Here is a 24,962-nt window from a genome sequence, read left to right as displayed (position 1 = left end):
GAAATCACTGCCCTAAAAGACACCTTTTAAACCTTAGCTATTGTTAGTCTCCTCTTACATAATGGGCTGGGAGTCCACAGGTCCCTTTGTCCCAGAGCCAACCCACAGGCTGGGTGTACTGACTCTGACAGGGCTGTGGTCACAACACCCTGCCACCTCTCACACATGGTAAGAACCAGTAGGTATGAGATTTCTGCAAGGATATGGAAGAACCACTTATACATACAGCTTTACTAGCCACTGCTGTTGTTTTATTTCTCCTCTTATTCCCTTTTCTTACTCCCAGACACCCCCTCTCCTGTTCAGAGACCAAATGACCTTTTCCCTCATGCCCCATTCTACTTTTTGTTGTTGTTAATAAATCTAGATCGAAATATGTTTGGGTGAATTTAGGTGACCAGTGAGTTGGTGAGGAAACTGGGGACATTGACCCCTGCCTGCCAGCCTAGATCCCTTCTATGAGAGGGCACTGACAAATGTGTACTCTGAGCCTGCTGGGTGGCTGTCCCCAGGGTGGTTCACCTGTGCTGGTGATCTAGTGTCAGCCTGGCAAGAGATATGGCAAGCTTGTTTGAAGAGCTGGAATCTCAATTAGCTTTTATAATTTTTAAAAAACATTATTGTATTGTATTGTATTGTATTGTATCATAGTTTAGTTTAGTTTAGTTTAGTTTAAGATTGCATTTACTTGTGGTTAGCCATATCACAGAGCTTCTCTGTGTACTTTTACTTCAGAAGCAAATTGGAAATTCCAACTTATTTTTGAGCTTGTTGAGGGGAGAGAAGCAATAAATTAAAATAAAAACCTTAGTGGATCTAGAAGAGAAGATACCACACTTGTCTCAGCTCTGCTGATAAATTGGTCCATGAACTTACTCTCTAGGCCTCATTTTTCTCTCCTGTACAATGGGGAGTTTGGAAGATCCTTATGGTTCCCAAGCTTGTTTCAGAAAAATAACTAGCCCTATTTTCAAATAAATTCTTATGCCGCAGACCTCAATCTATAAAACTCAAAACGGAGATAGTTTATTAGTTTAATAACTAGCTGGTATACTGATTCTTAGTTTAAATTGGTAACATTTGCTTATCTTAAAGTCAACTGTGATGATCTATGGTTAACATATAAACCTATAGCTTTCATCATATAAAAAGTTATATCATATCAAATTCAATGCACGGTTTTTAAAAACAACTTTATTGGTTGCACAGTCTGCATAAAATTTTGGTTCACAGCACTGGGCCATTGTAAGTGATACCTTTCAAAGAACAATCTGTCTGAAATCTTCATGTCTTCCTCAGTGATAGGAAAGAGCAGGTGTAGCTGTATTCTGAAGCTGATGCCAATACATCATCAGGTGGTGACTCCAGTGAGCTCCAACTCAGTAGAGTATGCATGTTATTTGTAATTCCAATCTCAAAATAATTTTCAGAATATAAAATAAAGAATATAAATAAAAAAACCTAAGCAAATGTTTTCTGGCCCCTAAAACACATGCTAGGGAAGCAAAATAAACAGAAAATTATTAACCACCTGAGCTGCCCTCAAAAACTGGTCTAGATAGCAAACATCTGGATGGAAATATGGAAATATTTTGACGTTGGTACTTTATCTTCACATTACATAGAAAGCGTTAAGATAGTATTTTTTTAAATTTTTAATGTTTTTATTTATTATTATTACTCCTATTATTATTTTGAGAGAGGGAGAGAGAATCTCAAGTAGGCTCCATGCTCAGTGTGGAGCCTGATGCAGGGCTCAATCCCACAACCCTGGGGTTGTGACCTGAGCCCAAATCAAGGGTTGAACACTCAACCAACAGAGCCACCCAGGTGCCCTAAAACAGTGATTTTTTTTAAGTTTATTTATTTATTTTGAGAGACAGAGACAGTGTGAGCTGGGGAAGGGCAGAAAGAGAGGGAGAGAGAGAAAATCCCAAACAGGCTTCACGCTGCCAGCTGTGGAGCCCGATGTGGGCCTTGAACTCACAAACCATGAGATCATGACCTGAGCTGAAACCAAGAATCAGTGGCTTAACCTACTGAGCCATCCAGATGCCCTAATAGTGATTTTTTTTAATCATGCATTTGTTAGGCTCATGTAATGTAGCCCTACAGATCCACTTCTGATAAGAGACCCCCAGAGTCTGCAACAAATCAGTGCAGAATTGATTGCATTCTGTCACTTTGCTCTGGAGCCGCACTCTTCTCTCTCATGCTATCAGGAAAAGAAATTAAAAAAAAATTTTTTTTGTAATGTTTTTATTTTTGAGACACAGAGACAGAGCACGAGTCAAGGAGGGGCAGAGAGAGACAGAGACACAGAATATGAAGCAAGCTCCAGGCTCTGAGCTGTCAGCACAGAGCCCGACATAGGGCTCAAACCCAGGAACTGTGAAATCATGACCTGAGCCAAAGTTAGATGCTCAACCCACTAAGCCAGCCAGGTGCCTCTAGGAAAAGAAAACTTTTAATTAAATAGCTTGGTTGGGAACTCATACATGAACACTCAGAACCGTATGTCCCCCAGAACACTTGGCTATTGCTACTTTCCTTGCTCCCTGCAATGCCTACCTGGTAACACTTCTATTTGCAGTTATTTGGAACAAGGGGCATCACTTTGTTTTGAGACCATGAGTAGCACTGCCTGCTTTGTTGCAGAGAGACAAAGCACCTGGTAAGGGGTGGGGTGGGGGGCAGGAAGGAATTAGCAGGCAGCGCTGCCTCTGCATTGCAAACATTGCCCATGTGGACAGCCCAGCAGTCCAGACTCTGGACATCCGGCTCAGTGTCCTGGCAGGAGTTTGGCTCTGGGAGGCAGGGGTGTGTGGTGATTGTATTTATACATAGGTAGCTGGTGCAGCAACACTGGTGCCACATGATATATGCACTTAACGCCCATGGACCCTATTCTGTGGGTTCAGAGAGAGTCAGCAGGTCCTGCCTGAGCTTAGCTGCCATCCCATTGGGTAAGAGAGACAGCCTGTGAATTCTGCTGCTCCCTTGGTTCGGATCCAGCCTGTTTCTCCTAACATGAGCGTCTTGTTGCACCAACTGTTAAGATTCTTGTGTTCTGGACAAATGAATACTGGAACTCCAGTCAATACTTCACCAGTTGCTTGTGTAAGGAAATACCATTTTTCCTGTTGTTGGAAGAGGAACTGTTCCTGGAAGTTTCCATATCCTGAGACACAACATAGCATCATCTTTCAGGGTGATTTCAGAGATTTTTCAGGGGTTACTGTCAACCATATTTGTACCTTACACACCTACATTAGAATTCACAAGCTGTGACTCTCCTGTGTTCAGAACAGACGCAAGCCAATGCCCGAGGGGCCCCAGGAGGGACGCCAGCGTATTCAATGCCACGTGCTGCCTTCAGTCTCCTCGCTGGAGATTATGAGAATTTTTTAGTTGGTTTAATGGAGATGGTTTAGTTCTGCCTAGGATGCTACGTGAAAGACATGTACAAACTATTAACATATACATGTGAACCAGGTAAGAGAAAGAGATTGGGGCCTAGAGACGAAACTGGCCAATTAAAAGAATTTTTCTAGAATTCTCTATCCCTAAATTTCTGCTTAGTGAAAAACAGCAAGCAATGTGGGGTGTGAGAAGGGGATTTCAAACACTTGTATGTTTAATATTGCTTATAATGATGTAAAATGTCAGTGTCTAAGGCAGTGTTGTCAATAAAACTGTCTGTGATGATGGGAATGTTCTATATCTGCTGTGTCCAGTACAATAGGCTCTAGCCACGTGTGGCCACTGAGCACCTGACATGTGGCTTGTGTCACAGAACAGGTCCAGAGCTCTGAACTCCAACAGATTCTGCGGTAGGTTTTTATAACCACGGCCATCTGAAATTTCCTGCCTTCTCCCCAACGCTGAGTTCTCAGACAACCTCTAGCTCACACTAGGACTCTGCCAACATTCCCATGTTTCTCTGTGTCTGGAACCTCCCTTTCCATAGTTGGGCCAGTGCTCCCAACACCTCTGCTATGCTGGGAGAGCCATCTCATAACTTTGTGAGGACCCAACCCCTGCTGTCAAGCAAATTCCAAAGAGGAATTCCACTTAGAGTCTCAAGATGTTCAGATACAATTAGTTTAGTGCTTTAAAACGTGGGGATGAGATGATTGTGTTATTGCTTCCAAGGAATCTGGACCCTGAAACATACATGATCTTGTGAACAATGCTAACAGTCCCCAGATGGAGCCCAGTGTCCTGAGGACCAAATCTGGTGTCCTTAGCAAGATCCTTACTGTGTGACCCTGTCTTCTAGATTTGCATTATCTCTGATCACTTTCCTGTGTGCACTGGGCAAGCCAAACTATTGTTTTCCCAGACATGCTGCCCCTCTTCTGGGTCATCTGGCTGGGGGGGTACTCCCTTCCCTGACTCAGTGCCTCCTCTTGGTTCAGAGCCTTGTTTGCCCTCCACCCAGCATCTGTTGTCAGTCTCCCCTCTCTGGGGACAGGCAATTGGTGGCTCCATCCTACGCTTCCCAAAGGTCCAATTTTGGGTTCCTCTGTCTCCCAGCTAGCACACCAAGCAGACACCAAATGTTGGTTGTTAAATTCAAAATGGGAATTTCAAAGGCTGCCTTAGTTTCCTGAAAGGCTTTGAGTAGAAGTTTCCTTCCTCTGCCCCTACCCCCACCCTCACCCCCACCCCAGTGCCTAACAAAGGAAAAGAATGACTTCTTTGTTCTGGTGGGGCAAACTTTTTTTTTAAAATCTTGCTCTGCCTGCCCCCTATAAAAGGCTTATCTTCACTGCTGGTAGGAGACATTTTAATTCCTTCCTGTTTGCTGATCCTTGCTCCTCAAGGCCCCTCTGTACAGGTCTCTCCCCAGGCACCAGGTAATGTCACCAAGGAGTGTTGGAGCCCATCTGTCACCTGACATGCTATCTTTATAGCCACGACAGCATGGGTGCTGGCCACCCAGGTTTTGGGCGTCACCTCTAACAACACTTCTAGAGAGTAACCCCACCTCTCTCATAACCCACCTCCCAACCTCCCAGGGAAGGTATTTTCTTGATCATTTGACTTTGTAATGATTTGTGCTTCATTTCTCATTGGCCATCTCTTTTCCTGACCTTTTGTGTTTAGGGTAGATTTATGGTACTTATTTGAGAATTTAGAAACATGACTTCACATTTATGGAGACCCACACAGGTGTTAGAAATCATCAACCCCTCTGGGAAACCCTGATTTAGGCTTTAGCCATCCGTTCTGTTTGTTGTTGTTGTTGTTGTTTGTTTGTTTGTTTTGCTCTAATTGATCACCCTGAAGATTTCAGAAAATAAGGCGCTAAGAAATGTCTTTGCTGGTCTTGAGAAAGGATTCCTGCATTTAAAAAATTTAGTGAGGGAGGGTGGGTGATGGGTATTGAGGAGGGCACCTTTTGGGATGAGCACTGGGTATTGTATGGAAACCAATTTGACAATAAATTTCATATATTGAAAAAAAATTAGTGAAAAAGAATTAAAAATGAAGCTTTTTATTATAAAAATGATGTAGCTGAATAAAATGGTCTTTGGTACCCACAGGCTCCCAAAATGTTCTTTATTCATTTTATATTTCATGGTCCTGGGAAGCATAAATGCCACAAGAATGTGGTATTTGGGCAGGAAGAAAGGATATGGTGAGTCTTAAAGAAAAAGGAATTTATGAAAAGAAGTGGACTTTTTATATTACTGACCACACCTGGGGGAGTGAAGATTTGGAAGAAGAAATCAGAAGATCAGAGTAATATCACCAGCCAGTCAATCTGAGATGACAAGCACAACCTGACATAGAAGAGGGACTGTGATGGGGCAGCTTGGAGATGGATCTGTGGGAAGCTGTTTCCTCTGTGTAGCTACCACTATGGATATCGAATTCAGTTCTTGGTCAGCAGACCTGAGGGTCTGGAAAGTGAACTGGACACAGAGCAGAGAAGAACCAGGACAAATTGAACTCCACCAGGCACTTTTGCCTCTGTCCATCATTGTATCCCACTCTTGGCAATCCTCTGAGAGATTTGCTTTGCTTCTGCAGCCCCAGTCTTGTACTAATCCCTCTTTTGGTCAATGTTAACTCATAACAATACAGGGAAGGGGATTCTGGGGAAAATAATTCCCAAGTTAAGCAGGTTGACACAGTGTAAACCACCACAGCTGTGTTGAACCAGGAGAACTGCTTACCCAAAACAGCAGAGCTGGAAAGGAAAACAGGGCCATTGCTGACTGGAAAGGTGAGAGCACTATTTGGGAGTGCAGGGGACGCAGACAGAAATAGGATGGATATTGGGTCTGAGAAAGCAGTGCAAAGCAAGGCCATGAGTGTGTGTCTTTATCTTTCAGAATGAGCATGTAGCACTGTGATGAAGGTGACAGCTTGAAGGCAAGTGCCTTGAGCTGACCATAGGTGGTTTCTATTGTGAGACAAATCCATAATTTCCTGGGTGTGTGGCTATGGAGAGATCCCCTTAGGAATAGCAGATTCTGATGATCCCATTCCTCTACTCCCCAGCTTTGGGCCCTTGATGTCTACATCTGAACTACAGACACCTAACTCCTAACTAAAATGCATAGCTTATTATTTTGATTATGCCTATTATTTTTGAGGTGGTTAAAGAGGAAAGCTAAGTGACTTTCCCAAGACATTGGCCATTAGCAAAGCTGGAACTCAAACTTATGTGTCATGATTGAAAGCCTAATGCTCTGTTCATTTCACCAGGTACAAGGAGACAGCAATTACTGTGTTCGTCTGTTGTTTCCCAAAGCAACAATATATATTTAATATGTATTCAATAATCTATAAACACCTTGTATAGGGAGCATGATTTTGGAGTTGGTTTTCCAGTGCTGAAAATGATTATTATGATCTCACCCATATTTTTCTCATAATGCCCATTACAGATTGGCCAATAATGGCATCCATGCAAGTAACAGAAAGCCTTTGGGGGCTGAATTAATTGTCTCCAGTAAGTGGTCAAGCCCAAGAATATATATAGCACAGCCTCCTGGGTCCATTGACCCTAAGTGGAGCGCACTGAGTCCCTGGGTCAGTTTAAGATAGGTAGTGATAGAAAGAAGCAACAGGAACTCCAAAGAGGGAATGAAGGGGGAGGCTTGTTCAAGGTAAAGGAGGAAAGTGGCAGCCATTTCAAAGTACAATGTAAGAGGAGCTATGGTTTGGGGCCCTCACCATCATCTCTACACACCTCTTCACTCTGTTTATGTTCCTCCTTTTCTGAAATATTCCCTGTACCTTCTTGTTCTATGGATCTTTCTGGTCTCAGAGGAAACACCTTCACATCAAAGTCTTAGAGACAGGCAGAGTTTTTGTGGGTAAAATATACAACTATAAATATACAACAAAAATATTAAATTGTGGTGATTCATGTTTCCTGGAATTTCTTTCAGTTTCCTTCAGTGGCAAGGATGACCCTTTCAGGCACAAGGACCACCATGTGGAGGGGAAGGTAGAGGCTCCCCATGCTGGGTTGGCTGGAGCTTCTCGAAGGTTACTGCTGACCTGCAGGAGGCTGCAGAACTTGGACACTGTCAAAAATGCATCTTAACTTTACTTTCTCTGGTGTTCCCCTGGGGAAATTTAGACAGGCAAAAAAACAGGATGGGGTATCAAGGGAGGGTATTAGGTCTGAGGGCTGTTCCAGATTGAAGCTGTTGTTTGCAGAAGAAATGTATTCTTAGAAGCAAGCAGCCCATTGGACAGCTGTTTGGAAGTCCTTGATGAAAGAAAGAAAAAGAAAGAAAGAAAGAAAGAAAGAAGGAAGGAAGGAAAAAGCTGTCACTGTGAAAACAGCATTGGTAAAACATCTGCTGAGCACACAGAGGGCTCCTTGTCCCTGGAAGAGGTGGGGGAGGAGGTCTGTAAACAAGATCTGAAGCACATGTGCCCCAAGCAGCCTGTGCTGTCTCTTGTCCCTAGTTAACACCAACCCACGTTCTAGATGGAGACAAGGAGGTCACGTGGGAGAGGCAGCTGCTGCCATCAAGAGGGTCAGGTGCCCATCAAATTACCCAAGCACAGCACCTGTGGTCTTGCTCTAAAGATGAGCAAGGTTATGAGGCATCATCGTTGGGAGCTTCCTGTAGCTGAGGGAACAAATAGGGCAAGAGGGTTGGCATGGGAGGGGAACATGTGGGAGGTCTATTTGCAGGCAGGTGTTTCTTGTAGATCCTCTCAGCAGTTCATTTCCAGGGCCATCTGCCTGTGAAATCATTGTTCATGCCAGCAAGAGGTCTGAGATTTTAACTCCATGGTGTGACCAACAGCCAACTATTTACCTTTGATATAGAAGAGCTTCCGGTGTCATGCCCAGCATACTCTCAGCTGATGAAAGAGGATCCTCTCTTCTCCAGCACAGATGAGAAAAAACAACTACGACAGTTTCTGATGTTTGCAGAAAGATTTTCATTTTCTAAAACATGTTCATGTCCATTGCCCCATTTCACTGAATCTCCATAGCACCCCTATTCAGCAGCCACCATTCACACCGCGGATCAGACCAGAAGCTGAGGTTGGCACATGTGTGGCATGGCCAAGAGGGCTGGAGTTAGAGCTGCACTCAGCTCACAGAGTGGCTATGTGACACTGGGTAGTTCTCACCTCTATGAGTATCGGTTTCTTTGTCAAATGGAGCTGATAACTGCACCTACTTTATAGAGTTTTTTGTACATTTTAACAATTAAGTGGAAAGTTAGTAGAGTGGTGGTTGGCACAAAATAAGACCTCAATAAATATTGGCAGTCTTTACTCTCAGTGTCTCCTCCACTATTCCCTATCGAGCTTTCCAAAGACACTGTCCTCACTGTGCTGCCTCCACCGGTCTTTTTACTTACGTAAACCTGTGGCTAAGGCACTCTTAGCTCTGACCTTCCTCTGTAATCACTGGCCATAGTAAGCAGCCTTCGGAAGTCACTGCCATGGCATCTCTGGCAACCAACCAAACCAGCATCACCTCCATGATATTAGACCTGGATTCTTTGTCCCTCCCCCTCTCTTTCCCCCTGGGCCCTGCCCTGTCCATAGTGGATGCCATCTTGGAGTATGTGTTCACAACACCACCTTATAGAAGTGGAGAATGGAGATGTCGAATGACTTACCAATGAGACTAAATAGTGAGAAAATTTAAAGCCACTTAGTGAAAGCTGGTCTTTAGAATGAGCCCGAATTTTGGAAGTTTATTCAGAACAACTACATATTTGTCTGCTTGGGCTCTATAAAAAAAAATCAGACATAGATTTCTCAAAATCAGACATAGGTTTCTCACAGTTCTTTAGGCTAGAGAGTCCAGGGTCAAGGTGCTGGCAGATCCTATGTCTGATGAAGGCATTCTTCCTGGCTTGACTCCTCACATGGCAGATAGAGACAGAGAGAGCAAGAAAGCTCTCTGGTTTCTTAAGGACACTAAGCACATCATGTGTGCTCCATCCTCAGGACCTCATCCAAATCTAATGATCTCCCCACCTGCACATACCATCTCCTTGGGAATTAGGGCAAATTTGGGGGAAACACAGACATTCAGTCCATAACAAATGAGAATTATTTTATTTCAATAATATTCCAAAAGCTTACTCCACTAAGCATTCTCATCACTGGAGCCAGAGCAATGCATAGCCTGTACATGCCCACAGGTTTGAAGAACCTCCCTATTTGCACGAGGGCTGAAAATGATTGAGCTTCAAGAGTAACCCAGTACAACATTCTAAACAGATGCAAAACTTAGTTCTGGTACAAACCAAACAGTGCTACTTAATTATATTCTTACAGGGGCACCTGGGTGGCTCAGTTGGTTAAGCGTCTGACTTCAGCTCAGGGCATGATCTCACAGCTTGTGAGTTCGAGCCCCGTGTTGGGCTCTGTGCTGACAGCTCAGAGCCTGGAGCCTATTCAGATTCTGTGTCTTTCTTTCTCTCTCTGCCCCTCCCCTGCTCACACTCTCTTTCTGTCTCTCAAAAATAAATAAACATTAAAAAAAATTTTTTAAATAAAAAAAATATATTCTTACAAAATATTCATGAGTTTCTCCTCTTGTTCATGTAAAGGTCCCCAAAGAGACTTGTGTATAAGAAATTAATTTTTACCATCATGGCTTAGGGGTTGGGATCACCAACCAGCAAGAGCAACTTCAGGAATGAGAAAGGGGTAAATGCATTTGTAGTGGTTTTTCCTCAGGATTACATAGTAAAGAATTTCAAAAACATAAAAAAGTTGGATGCATTGTTCAATGAACAACCACCCAGATTCTATAATCATTAACATTTCCCTTTACTTACTTTCTCACACAATAATCTACCCATCCTTCAATGTTTCTGGTACATTTCAGAGTGAGTTTTACACATGCGTGCATTTCACCCCTGAATGTAACAGCATGCATTTTATTATTAGCAGGTAGGGTTCAAGAATTATTTGCAGTTTTTCCAAGGTAAAAACTTATATATAGTAAAAGGCACTAACCTTTAATTTACTGCTCACTGAATTTTTATAAATGTAGACACTTGTGTAAGGCAACTCCTATCAAGATAGAACATTTCTATTACCCCAGAAAGTTCCATCCTGCCTCTTCCCAGTTTGTTTGGTGTACCTCCCTTCCTAAGGCTACTGCTTTTCTTTAAGTTTTCACTGTAGTTTAATCTTAATTGTTTTAGAACTTTATATAAATTGAATACGCAACACATAGTCTTTTGAGCCTGATTTCTTTCACACAGCATGATGTTTTTGAGATTCATCCACATTACTAGTGGTATCAAAAGTTCATCCTTTTTCATTGCTGAGTATTGTTACATCATTTGGATGTCCCACAGTTTATCCCTTCACCTGTTAATGGACACTTGGGCTGTTTTCACTTTAGTATTATAAATGGGTTAACCTTTTAAGGTTTATCATAAGACTCCTAAATAGTTGACCATCATCCCTTAAGACCATCGCAGGTAAACTTTCAAATCTGGATGTGACATGAAATTATCCAGAACATGTATATTGTGTTTGAAACATTACTCTAGGGACAGAATGGGATAGGGAATGAAAAATTATCCTCTACTTGATTATTGAGGGAGAAAATTAGTGTCCTAATAAATAATTCCTTCTGTGGGGAGGGCAATTATAATAACAAAGGGCAAAAAGCATAGTTTACTTTGTGCTTTTTTTAAAACTGGGGAAAGTGAAGTCTTACTTTTTGGCTGTTTTTTTTTTTTTTTGCAATAAAAATTAAAAATCAGACAATTTTCCAATAGGTGATCCAAAATAGTAAGTGGAGATCAGAATACTTCAGGGTCCCGCTTCTGTGTGGGTCATCCCAAAGTCAACAGACAAGGCAAACTCTACTGTGGTGGACATTGGGATGTGTCCTGGGGTCTCGCTTTCAGAGCTGAAGGCCTTACTCTCCAGGTCCTGAAGAAGGCCTAAGGCCATGCCCTTTTCCAAGGGCAAGTCCTACCCAGAGCCTGATTAACACTGAGGTCAAGGCTCAGCCTCCTTGCCCCAAGGGGAACCACCTTGAAGGCCAGCCCAGCTCCAGAACTCCCCATGGGGACAGCTAAGAATTTTTTTGGGACTCCCTCTGCCAGATCTGCTTCCTTCTCTTTCCTCTCCCAGCTGGAGATCTCACTCCCTGTTTAAACATCCTGCTAGTTTCCATTTCAGTGTCCAGGAATCCAACCTGCAACATCTGTAGATTTTATTCTTACAAATCCTATCAGAAGGAGCCACGCTGGAGACTAATATTGCTCCTTTAAGTGGGTGGAAGCGGTCAGCATTCCCTTCCCTTCAGCCTGAATAGGTAATGAGGCCTTTTATATATATATATATATATATATATATATATAATTTTTATTATATATTATATAATTATATATAATATATATAATTTTATATATTATACATTATATATTATATATTTATATATTATATATTATATACCTTTATATATAATGCATTTTTATATATTATATATTTATATATTATATATTTATATATATTATTTATATATATAAATATATATTTTTTATTTATTTATTATTTATATTTTATTTATCTATATAATTATATATAAAATATAATTATTTATATATAATTATTTATATTATATTATATATAATATATATAATATAATTAAAATTATATATAAAACATATATATAATATATATAAAATATAATTATTTATATATATATATAATTATATATAATATATATAATTGTCAAATTGGTTTCCATACAACACCCCTTATCACAACAGGTGGCTTCCTCAATGCCCATCACCCACTTTCCCCTCTCCCTCACCCCCATCAACCCTCAGTTTGTTCTCAGTACTGAAAAGTCTCTTATGGTTTGCCTCCTTCCCTCTCTGTAACTTTTTTTCCCCCCTTCCCCTCCCCCATGGTCTTCTGTTAAGTTTCTCAGGATCCACATATGAGTGAAAACATATGGTATTTATCTTTCTCTGCCTGACTTATTTCACTTAGCACAATACTCTCCAGTTCCATCCACATTGCTACAAATGGCCAGATTTCATTCTTTCTATTGCCAAGTAGTATTCCATTGTATATATAAACCACATCTTCTTTATCCATTTGTCAGTTGATGGACATTTAGGCTCCTTCCATAATTTGGCTATTGTTGAAAGTGCTGCTATAAACACTGGGGTACAAGTGCCCCTATGCATCGGCACTCAGGTATCCCTTGGGTAAATTCCTAGCAATGCTATTGCTGGGTCATGGGGTAGATCTATTTTTAATTTTTCGAGGAACCTCTACACTGTTTTCCAGAGTGGCTGCACCAGTTTTCATTCCCACCAACAATGAGTGCAAGAGGGTTCTCATTTCCCACATCCTCTCCAACATCTATAGTCTCCTGATTTGTTCATTTTAGCCACTCTGACTGGCGTGAGGTGATATCTCAGTGTGGTTTTGATTTGTATTTCCCTGATGAGGAGTGATGTTGAGCATCTTTCCAACTGCCTGTTGGCCATCTGGATGTCTTCTTTAGAGAAGTGTCTATTCATGTCTTCTGCCCATTTCTTCACTGAATTATTTGATTTTTGGGTGTGGAGTTTCATGAGCTCTTTATAGATTTTGGATACTGGCCCTTTGTCTGATATGTCATTTGCAAATATCTTTTCCCATTCCATTGGTTGCCTTTTAGTTTTGTTGATTGTTTCCTTTGCAGTGCAGAAGGTTTTTATCTTCATGAGGTCCCAGTAGTTCATTTTTGTTTTTAATTCCCTTGCCTTTGGGGATGTGTCAAGTAAGAAATTGCTGCGACTGAGGTCAGAGAGGTCTTTTCCTGCTTTCTCCTCTAGGGTTTTGATGGTTTCCTGTCTCACATGCAGGTCCTTTATCCATTTTGAGTTTGGTTTTGTGAATGGTGTAAGAAAGTGGTCTAGTTTCATTCTCCTGCATGTTGCTGTTTGAAAATGTGAACAGACCCATAACTGGTAAGTAAATTGAATCAGTTATCAAAAATCTCCCAATAAATAAGATTCTAGGACCATATAGCTTCCCTGGGGAATTCTACCAGACATTTAAAGCAGAGATAATACCTATACTTCTCAAGCCATTCCAAAAAATAGAAAGGGAAGAAAAACTTCCAGACTCATTCTATGAAGCCAGCATTACTTTGATTCCCAAACAAGACAGAGACTCAACAAAAAAAGAGAACTACAGGCCAATATCCCTGATGAATATGGATGCAAAATCCTCAACAAGATACTAGCAAATCGAATGCAACAGCATATAAAAAGAATTATTCACCATGATCAAGTGGGATTCATTCCTGGACTGTAGGGCTGGTTCAATATTCACAAATCAATCAATGTGATACATCACATTAATAAAAGAAACGATAAGAACCATATGATCCTGTCAATAGATGCAGAAAAAGCATTTGGCAAAATTCAGCATCCTTTCTTAATAAAAACCCTCGAGAAAGTCGGGATAGAAGGAACACACTTAAACATCATAAAAGCCATTTATGAAAAGTCCATAGCTAACATCATCCTCAATGGGGGAAAACTGAGAGCTTTCCCCCTGAGATCAGGAACACGACAGGGATTTCCACTCTCACTGCTGTTGTTTAACATAGTGTTGGAAGTTCTAGCATCAGCAGACAACAAAATGAAACGAAACGCATCAAAATTGGCAAATATGAAGTCAAGCTTTCACTTTTTGCAGCTGACATGATAGTCTACACGGAAAACCTGACAGACTTCAAGAAAAGTCTGCTAGAACTGATACATGAATTCAGCAAAATTGCAGGATACAAAATTAATGTACAGAAATCAGTTGCATTTTTATACAATAATAATGAAGCAACAGAAAGAGAAATAAAGAAACTGATCCCATTCACAATTGCACCAAAAATCATAAAATACCTTGGAATAAACCTAACCAAAGATGTAAAAGATCTGTATGCTGAAAATTATAGAAAACTTACAAAGGAAATTGAAGAAGATACAAATAAATGGAAAAACCTCCCATGCTCATGGATTGGAAGAATAAATATTGTTAAAATGTCAATACTACCCAAAGCAATCTACACATTCAATGCAATCCCAATCAAAATTGCACCAGCATTCTTCTCGAAGCTAGAGCAAGCAATCCTAAAATTTCTATGTAACCACAAAAGACCCTGAAAAGCCAAAGTAATATTGAAGAGGAAAACCAAAGCAGGAGGCATCACAATCCCAGACTTTAGCCTCTACTACAAATCTGTAATCATCAAGACAGTATGGTATTGGCACAAAAACAGACACATAGACCAATGGAATAGAATAGAGACTCCAGAATTGGACCCACAAAAGTATGGCCAACTAACCTTTGACAAAGCAGGAAAGAATATCCAATGGAAAAAAAGACAGTCTTTTTAACAAATGGTAATGAGGCATTCATTTGAACTGGATCAGTAGGAGAAGCATTGGGTTTGCATTTAGAGACCATTGTGTAGACAAAGACATCTATGGTTAAGATGCCTGTGTCCTGAGAGGCACACAGGACTGGGAACGTGAGCAGAAAAACACAGGTCCTTTCCCACCTGACGCACCTCAGCAGGGGCCAAAATTAGTGGTATGCAGTCAGTGGGGAAGAATAATGGGGTCCATGCCCAGCAACTCTGACATGAGCTCCTTCCTCATGGTGCTAAGCTATTGCTGAATTCCCTTGAATTCCATGCCACTCCAGGTGAAGAACAGCTTTTCTCTACTATTCTCCTGAGGTCAAGATTGGTCCAGAGAGGGAAGAAAATAATATCTTGTAAGAAACAGTCCTAGAGGGAACTGCCATTTCAATAAGCCTTAGCTGTTGTTACAGTCAGATGTGGGACACCCAGAATGCTTGTGTTTCTGAGCTTCTTGTGTATGCATTTCATATTTGCATGTTTTGTGAACATTTGAGATGTGTCAATACAATCAAGATAATCTCCCCTCCTTTTGGAAAGGCGTTATTAATTTGGTACCATATCTTGAAATGAATTCCATTTAAAACTGAAGGATAAGGGGAAAAATACCTGAGGAATAAGGTAAAATATATATACATATAAAACTGAGAATGGGTGCAGGCAGAAGGGCAGGAGCTGTGAGCAGAACTTCTTTCACCAGAAAGTTCTTACTCCTTAGCATGCCTTAGGATCTCTGGAGGTCTTATTAAAACACAGATTCCTGGAGAAACTGCTGGTTTCTGAAGGAGCCGGTCTGAGGCCTACGTAATACTGATGTGGCTGGTCCAGGGACCACACTTTGAGAATCAATGATTTAAGGCATGAGTTGCAGCAAGGAACATGGCTTCATTTAATGGAACATATAAAATGATTTTCTACAATGTGAGAGACATTAGGACCCTAAGCATGCTATAAACATGAATGAATAAATTCTTTTATTCCACTTCCTTGTTCTTTATTTCAATATGATCACAGTCAACCCACCTAGCTCTCCAGATGGTTGGGAAGATGAATTCCCATGAGGAACCCCACAGCCCACATGGGGCATTTGCAAAGCCTTTGTAGTGGAACCTCCCAGAGCTCATGATGGCTTTCTTATGCTTTTACAATAAACCCAATGGACACCTGCAGTCTCTGGCTCTGGTGGAGCCTGTTTCTCCACGCTAGAGTATGCTTGTATTGCAAATCGAAGGCACCAGAGAGTCTTATATTCTATCTTATGTTTAGAGATTTCCATGACAATGGCTCTTGTTATGAACTGTGTAAATGAGTGTTAGCCTTCTTGGTCTTCCCTCCATTCTGCTTCAGTGAAGTCTGTTGTGTCTGATGGTGTTGATGCCCTGCCCATATCCGTTTGGCCCATAGGACGTCATCTGAAGACAGTTTCTCTACATATGGAACGCTTCTTCTGCAAGAGGGTGTACTCTGAACAGAGGTATGTGTTCCCTGGTGGGTGGGGTGGTCAGAGTGCTGCAGAGTTTACAATTCTAGAAGAAACCCTCAATCTAAGAAGGATAGGCATTGGTGGGAAAATAGCCCAGGTTTCCTTCCCCCAGTGGGATAGTCCTGAAGTGGGTTCTGCATAGTTTCTCACTGGGTGCCCTGCTGGTCGGGCTCCAGTCATCCACCCTGCTAACCTGACAAATAATAACATATCCTTTGCTGGCTTTCATCCTTCTTTGTCACTTCTCTCCCTCATCCTGTTTCCTGGGATCATGTTCCAAATAAACATTCTGTACTCAAATTCTTGACTTAGGGGCTGCATGCAGGGGGTATCCCAAACTAAGACTTCTATCTCCACCCCAAGAAATGAGACTAGGCACAGCACAGATTGGTATCTCTCTCTTGATTCAATCCACTCACTTTAGCAATTACAGGAGAATATCAATATCATTTAATATCAATACATCAATTTGACCTCCACTATTTGCCCCAAATAGTCATTTGAGTTGCTGGAGTAATTCAGATAATTTTTTCCCCCAAAATCACAGAATAGTTTTTTCCTCTGTCCCTTGGGTGCAGTGAGATATATTTGTCTCAATGTATGCTTAGTCAACAGCTTTGCTCCCTTTCAAAACCAAAGCTTGTATTCTCGACCAACTGCATGGGACAGAGAAACAAAGATGGATTTTCTTTGTAGTAGAGTCATCTTTAACTTTCTACACAAGTCTGTGCTCAATGAGCCTGGGGTGAAATGGATTATGCAGAGTATAGACTTTGGTCATGCTTCGTGTATGAAAAGCATTTTAAAAAGTAGAGGCTGATTTACCACAGCCCATACTCATTATGTTAAAACTGATAATGTTATTTGAACTGGATACTCCACATTCTAACATCCAGGCATTCTGAAATCATCAGCTTTTCCTCCCCCTGGAGAGTTTTCAGATCTGGGGCAAAGCTCTACAAGGAGGTACAAACTCTCATGTTTCTTCATGGGGTAGTTAAATATGGAACACATTTCCTTTGGTCACTGTATTTACTTGTGGTATGTGTGTTATCTGCTGAGCTGCTTTTTGGGGTTAGAACTCATACTGTCTTCCTCTTTACTCCCTCCAGAGCTGAGTGGTCTCTAGTACATAGTAGATGACCAATAAACTTGAGGGAGAATGAACAATTTCCTTAAGAATAAAACCAAGCCGCAAGGCATAGGATGCAGCATGCAATCATAAGCAGCACGTTGATCCTAAAACACGGGCCACTCACTCTGATTTTCCTGGGGTTCTAATCATCTGTAGGTTGTTATGGTTCCAAGATGAAGAAGCAAGTCAGTCAGCTTTTACTTCCTCATCTGTAAAAAAAAAGGCAATAAAATCTGTCATCATCCAGTATGCCCTTGTTGTTGTAAAGACAATTGGATAAAATCTTTAAAGGTATTTTGACTCTGGCCAACAGGAGATATATGAACATGTGGAGAACTGTGTTTTGAATGTAGTATCTTTACTAGCGATGTCTTCATACACGAGCCACAGTCATCAGTAAAATTTTCATGTGCTCAATGCCTAGAAAAAGCTCTGCTCTTTAAAGGCTCAAAAATTTAACGTTTATTTATTTTTGAGAAAGAGAGAGACAGAGCATGAATGTGGGAGGGTCAGAGAGAGAGGGAGACCACAGAATCCGAAACAGGCTCCAGGCTCTGAACCATCAGCACAGAGCCCGACGCGGGGCTCGAACCCACAGACCGCAAGATCATGACCTGAGCCAAAGTCAGACGCTCAACTCACCAAGCCACCTAGGCACCCCTAAAGGCTCAAAATTTTAAAAGGTCTGTCCTTTATAAGCCAGGCTTCAAAGATGTACTTTTTATTTGCTTGTTTTCAACTACTCTTGAAGGACAATGGGATACTCACAGTTTATGTGGTGACAGCTACCTGTGTGTTCAAGAGGGCTGTCTGTACCCTGGCAGCAGAAATCGAAAAAACATTTTCAGCAAGTTAGAGGCAAAAACAGAAATTCAAGGGGTTTGGCTATTTTGTGCATGGGAGTGGGGCAGCTTCACAGAGTCAAAGAACAGGTAGCAAGAGGGTTTTAATTTGGTTTGTATTTACCCTGAATGCATTCTGTTGACTCAGGAGCTACCTACTGTTAAGACTGGTAGGTGGGTTTTTCCATTTAAAAAAAAATCCATCAGGGAAACCTGCATTTTAGTTGCTGAGATGTAAATATCAGAATACTTATCCTGTGCGTAAATCTCTAAGTTTTGAGAAGAGACTAGCCCATTGCTGTGAGAGCAAAATGGTTCATCCTTAGTACACATTTAAGAGAACAAAAAACATGTTCAGTGTAGTTTTGTTTTTGTTGTTTGTTTTTTTGTTTTTTACTTTATTTTTCATTTTTCTGGTTGGAGGAAAGATAACACCTGGGGAAGGGAGGCTCACCGGCCTCAGTAATCACACACCACCCCCTCGGTTCCCCAGACACTCAGGCAGATGATGAACAGAAACACAGAGGACCGAAGCTGAGGGGAGGCTCAATACCAAGCCCTGACCGGGAGAGGGTCGCAGCCAGGGGGCCAGGCGGAGGGCAGCCTCCAGTTCTAGGTCCGGCTCTGTGGGCACTTGGAGGGGAGCTTGGAGCCAATGGGCTCATTAGTACCTGGCTAGGGCTGCAGCCGCCCCATGGCAAATACCGGCTATCAAAGCCCTGTCAGCACTCCTGAATGGGACAAAGAAAAGGCGCATTAATGATTAACTCTGCTAAAAGCTCTGGCTTTTGTATTCCCATGGTGCCTGGCCTATCTGGCTGCCATGTGACCGGCCCGGGCCATTTTCTCGCAGATTGGGGAAAGCTAGTGAGCAAACACAGGTGGTTCGGAGCCGGCCCCGCTGTCAGGGACAACCGCGGACAGCACCAGCTATGCCTGGCCAAATTAGCTGTTCTGTTTGCCTCCAGTTTTGCTTCCTGGTGCTCTCACTTTCTAAGTCGAATGTCATTTTGCGCCCATTTTCAACTATTCACAAGAGGTGTGGAAAGGGAGAGGCCCCCCCGGAAAATGGGAAAGGGAGACACACCGTGTCATGTGCTTTGAACACCCCTCTACCCCCACCCGCAATAACATTTGGTGACCAAATGCAAAGCCTGGGTAAACTAATTAAAAACTCTCTGGTCTTTAACCCCTGGTCAGAGCAAATATATTCTTCTCAGAGGGAGTTATTTTAGTGATCCATGACAATGACGTCATAAGCCCACGCAGCGGCCCCCTGGGCTGGGCGCCTTAAGGTGGGGTATGGAATGGGCTGGCCCTTTGAAGTCCGCCGTGGCCCTAGTGGCCACCTACAGTAGCGCAAGGGTAGAGTGACCTTGCCTAGTCCTGGTGGAGAGTCAAGGTCCCTCTAGTGGCATTATTTGTTTAAATGCATTTCTTCCTTGGCCTACATCGGACAGACTTTCTTTTTCCTGTTCAAATATTTATATGTGCGCATTATTGCTCGCTGCTGCTTCAACTGCTCCCAATCACACCAGCAGCCATAAAGCACAGATTATCAGGGTCAGGTGATAAAGGCCCCTTGAGTCAACACCAGAAATGAACAGAAAATGAAATAAAGTTATAAAAAGAGGACAGCACAAATGTCTACAAAGAGTATATCAGCTTGCAGATATGCAAGCAATTAGGTACAACAGGAAAGACATTTTATCCAAACTATCACTACCACTGACACAGATTACCAGTGTTTGATATTTAAATACAGCGTTCTGCGGAACTCCCAGTTAAAGAAGCAAAACAAAACACAACCCTGCGAGGTCTTTCTACTCAAATGCATTTCAGGGTTGGTGAATATCAGGTCAAACACAGCTGCGGTGTGTGGGGTCTAGCTGACACTGACCCCAGAAGAAATGTGAGCAGCCTCTAGCCCTCAACCGCCAATCAAGGCTACTGTAATCTATCAGTGCCGCTTATTGTCCAGGGTGGTGGGAGTGTTTATTCTGTATAGTCCCCCTTCGTTCCTAAACTTTGATTTTTTTTTTCTGATGAAGACTTGGTCGCCAGTCAGTACAGGCACCCAATGTCAGCAAACAACTTTAAGGGATCATTACTTTTTTTTCAGCTCATACATAATTGGCTTTCCCTTGCAAAAGCTTGCAGACAGGTGATGTCACTGTTGCCTGAATTACTTAGAACACAAAATTGTAGTTCAATAAGCATCCTCCAGTAGCCAAACCAGAAATAAGTGATTATGAGGAACACAATTATGAAACTGGCATGGAGGAACGTTCTGATGGGGCTGAACTGAAAAATCAGCTATTGGTGTATCTCCAACGATTTGTCTTCCCTTTTGTGTTCTTTTACAATCTAAACAGATATCATTGTATTCCTTAAATTCTTCAAAGTTACAGGTACAGTGAAAGTGTCATATAGCACTCACTGGTAACATTCAGTTATGGCTTAAATAATGATTCCTGATTGGTTTTAGTCTGAAAACTAGTCTTTTCACACATCTCTAGAAGTTTTCAAGTTATTTATTTTTTGAAAAATTCAATACAAAAATAGGGGACAAAATAACACAAAGAAACAAAATACATGGTAATAATAATAATGATGATGTTGCTGATGACATTTAGCTTTTATATGATTCTTACTCTGTGCCAGACATTGTTCTAAGCACTTTTCATATATTTATTCCTATGATCCTCACAACGAACTGTAGGGCATGTGCAGTTGTTATCCCCAGTTTGCGGAGAGGATAAGCAACTTTCCCAGGGACACATAGCTAGTTGTAGTGGTTGGGATTGAAATCCAGGCAGTCTAGTTCCCAAAATAGATAAGTTAGTCTTCTTCCCACCTCTGCCCCTCCATTACCAAGTGTTCATCAGGATATTTTTCTAGTTAATAATATATCCATATAAAAATATGTACATGCATATTACATATGCATTTGTTATTTTAAAACACAAAGTCTGGGCATTAGGGTTCAAACCAACTGGGGAGTTTCTGAGAAACTGTAGGACATGCCTCAGAATCATCCTACCAAGGGTATTGATTCCCTAATTCCCTGCCCTGTTTGATTAGTTGTTGGCACCTCAGAGTTTCCAGCCTGCCTCAAATGTATCCCCACACTCTCCTGTGGCTAGAGAATTCCTTCAGGCAGAGAGAGGGTGGAAGCATGTTTGGATCCAGGCATGTCTGGATCCTTTGCATGTGACTCCTGGGGTGGGCTACCAAGATACAGGAGGAGCACTGACAGGGTGTGCTACAAATTTCTAAATCTCTCTGATCATCAACAGAAGAAGAGTTTATCTTTCTGAAGTGATTGCTCTGAAGAATTCTGCACTCACTTAAATGTATGTGTTCTGGTTAGATTTTTAAAAAATCAAAGACTTATTTTCATTCCCTGTGGTCCAAGCAACTTTAAGCATACAGAATATGTGGCTGAAGAGTAAACAACATATCAAGGGCCAGATGCCTATGCTCCAGGGATTGGTTCCTGATATGTGCCATATGGGACAGTCATGGACAATGAGTGTCTCAAGGTCAATATTCAGGTTATTTCATGCCTGTTCACATACTAGGACCTGCTTGTAGTAGGCCCTTTATAGGTTTGGTTCAGTGAATAAGTGAGTGAATTTATGAATGGATGAACATTTGAATGAACAAATAAACCATGGGTGCCTAGTAGGTACTGGGAAGAAAAGGGCAAAAGAAACATGGGGGATGTGAAAGAGAATGGAAATCCAAGACTGAATAGGATAACTCTTCACCTATAGACTTTATGAGAGATTCCATCCTTGAGAGGAGGCCATGTTTAGAAGGCAGACCTCAATAGCATGTAACAGAAGCTGGACTTTCCCATTTTACCACTCTAATTATATTCAAATGTTTAATTAATTAGAAAAAAAGCAGAGAGAATATTTATTTCTTGCTCCAACAGTGAAAATGGATTACTGACCTACATATTTAGAGAAAGCCAGGTTGTAAGTCATATATGAAATCTCAGGTCATGTGCTAAAAACTATCCACACACACACACACACACACACACACACACACAAAAACCCTTTTCTTTTTTCCTTCAAATTTTCAATGATTTAGCAAAAATGAAAGACTGTCAATGTTTGTCTACGTTAAAAAAAAAAAGATATCAAATCAAAACCTGGAAGAATAGGAAACTAAGTTTAAAGAAATCAGAAAAAAGAAAATAATTAGGATTATAGTGAAGATTAATAAAATAATGAATACAGAAAAAAAAACAGAGAAAAGAAACAAAGTCCCAAGTGAGTTCTATGAAAAGACCAACAAAACTAACAAGGCTTCAGTTAGGCTGACCAAGGGGGAAGGAAAAAAAAAAAGATTGAACAGCACCATCAATCAACTGGATCTCTTTGATATTTATAGAACACTCTACCCAACAACAGTGGAATTAATACACATTATTTCCAACTGCCCATGAAACATGTACCAATTTTGACTATATCCTGGACCATTAAAAAATCTCCATAATTTTATAAGAATTTATATTATACAGACTATATTCTTGAGCCACAGTGAAGTAAAACTAGGAATAAGTAACATAAGAAGAAAATCTCTAAATGTTTGGAAACTAAACACACAGTCCTAAATAGTGTATGAGTCAAAGAGGAAGTCTCAAGTCCTCAGACAAAAACCTGAAATGAATAAAAATGAAAATACAATACATTTGTGTACACAGCTAAAGGAGTGCTAAGAGGGAAATTTATAGCATTAAATGTACACATTATAAAAGAGTTAAAGTCTCAAATTAATAAAATAAGTGCCCATCTCAAGAACCTAGAGAAAGGAGAGAAAATAAGTTCAAAGCCAGCAAAAAAAGAAACTAATAAAGATAAGAAATTAACAAAATTTAAAACAGAAAACAATACAGAAAATCAATGAAACAAAGGGTGGATTCTTTGAAATGAAAACAAAACTGATAAACCTCTTAACAATATTACAAAGAAAATAAAGAGAAGACAGAAATTACTAGTATCAGGAATGAAAGAGTCAATATCACAGCAGACCATGCAGACAACAAAATGATGGTAAGGAAATACTAGAAACCGAACTCAAAGCACACAAACTTGACAATTGAACTGAAATGAATGGATAAATTTATTGAAAATCACAAGCTATCACAATTCCCCCAAGATGAAATAGATATTTCAGTAGCCCTATTACTATGAAGGAAATTGAATTAGTGATTTCATTATTACCCCCAAAAGAAATCTTCAGTACCAGATGGTTTCACTGGAGAATGCTTCTAAATGTATAAAGAAAAATTAGCACTAATTCTAAACAGTCTCTTCCAGAAGACAAAAGAAACACTTCTTAATTCATTTTATAAAGCTAGCATTACCCTGATGCCAAAACCAGACAAAGACTTTGCAAAAAGAAAACTACATATCAAATCCCTCCTGAATACACACACACACACACACACACACACACACACCCTTAAAGTATTAGAATAGAATATAGTAATATGTAAAAATAATTATATACCATGACCATATTGGATATATTCTAGAGATACAAGGCTGGTTCAAGATTTAAAAATCAGTGAATCTAATTAACCATATTAACAGTCTACAGGAGAAAAATCACATGATTATACCAATCTACACAGAAAAAAGCACTTGACAAAATTCCACACCCATTCAGGATAAAAACTCTCAGAAAAATAGGAATAGAGGAGTACCTCTTCAACATGACAAAGACCATTTACATAAACCCACATCTAACATTATACTTAATGGTGAAAGACCACTTTCCCTTGAGACTGGGAGTAAGACAAAGATGTTCACTTTTACTTATTCAACATGGTGCTGGAATCTCTAGCACATGCAATAAGGCAGGGAAAGTAAATAAAAGGCATACATACCAGAAATAAATAAATAAAACTATCTCTATTTGCAGATGACATGATTATCTATGCAGAAAATCCCAAGGAATCTACAAAAAAAAATTCTACTAGAACTAATAAGTGAATTTAGCAAGTTTGCAGGATACAAGAGAAACACACAGGGGCACCTGAGTGGCTCAGTCACTTAAGCATCTAACTTTGGCTCAGGTCATGATCTCACAGTTCCTGGGCTTGAACCCCGCATCGGGATATGTGCTGACAGCTCAGAGCTTGGAGCCTGCTTCAGATTCTATATCTTCCTCTCTTTCTCTGCCCCTCCCCTGCTCATACTTTGTCAATCTCTCTCTCAAAAAATAAATAAACATTTAAAAAAATTAAAAAAAAAGAGAAACACACAAAAAGTAGTTGTATTTTTATATACAGTGCTAGCAATGAACAAATGGACAACAAAATGCAATACCATTTATAATTGTTCAAAAAAGCAAACTGCTTATGTATAAATCTAACAAAACATATACAGGACTCATGCTTACAGCTATATAATTCTGCTGAAAGAAACCAATGAAGATCTAAATAAACGGAGAATACATACTGTGTTCATGGATTGGAAAGCCCAACATGGTAGAGTTGTCAATTCTCTCCAAATTCACCTACAGGTTTAATGGAATTCCTAACAAATTTCCAGCAAAACTTTGTATACATATATA

The sequence above is a fragment of the Prionailurus viverrinus genome, chromosome A3 (assembly GCF_022837055.1).
Source record: "Prionailurus viverrinus isolate Anna chromosome A3, UM_Priviv_1.0, whole genome shotgun sequence".
Classification (NCBI taxonomy): domain Eukaryota; kingdom Metazoa; phylum Chordata; class Mammalia; order Carnivora; family Felidae; genus Prionailurus; species Prionailurus viverrinus.
This window is presented reverse-complemented; position numbering follows the sequence as displayed.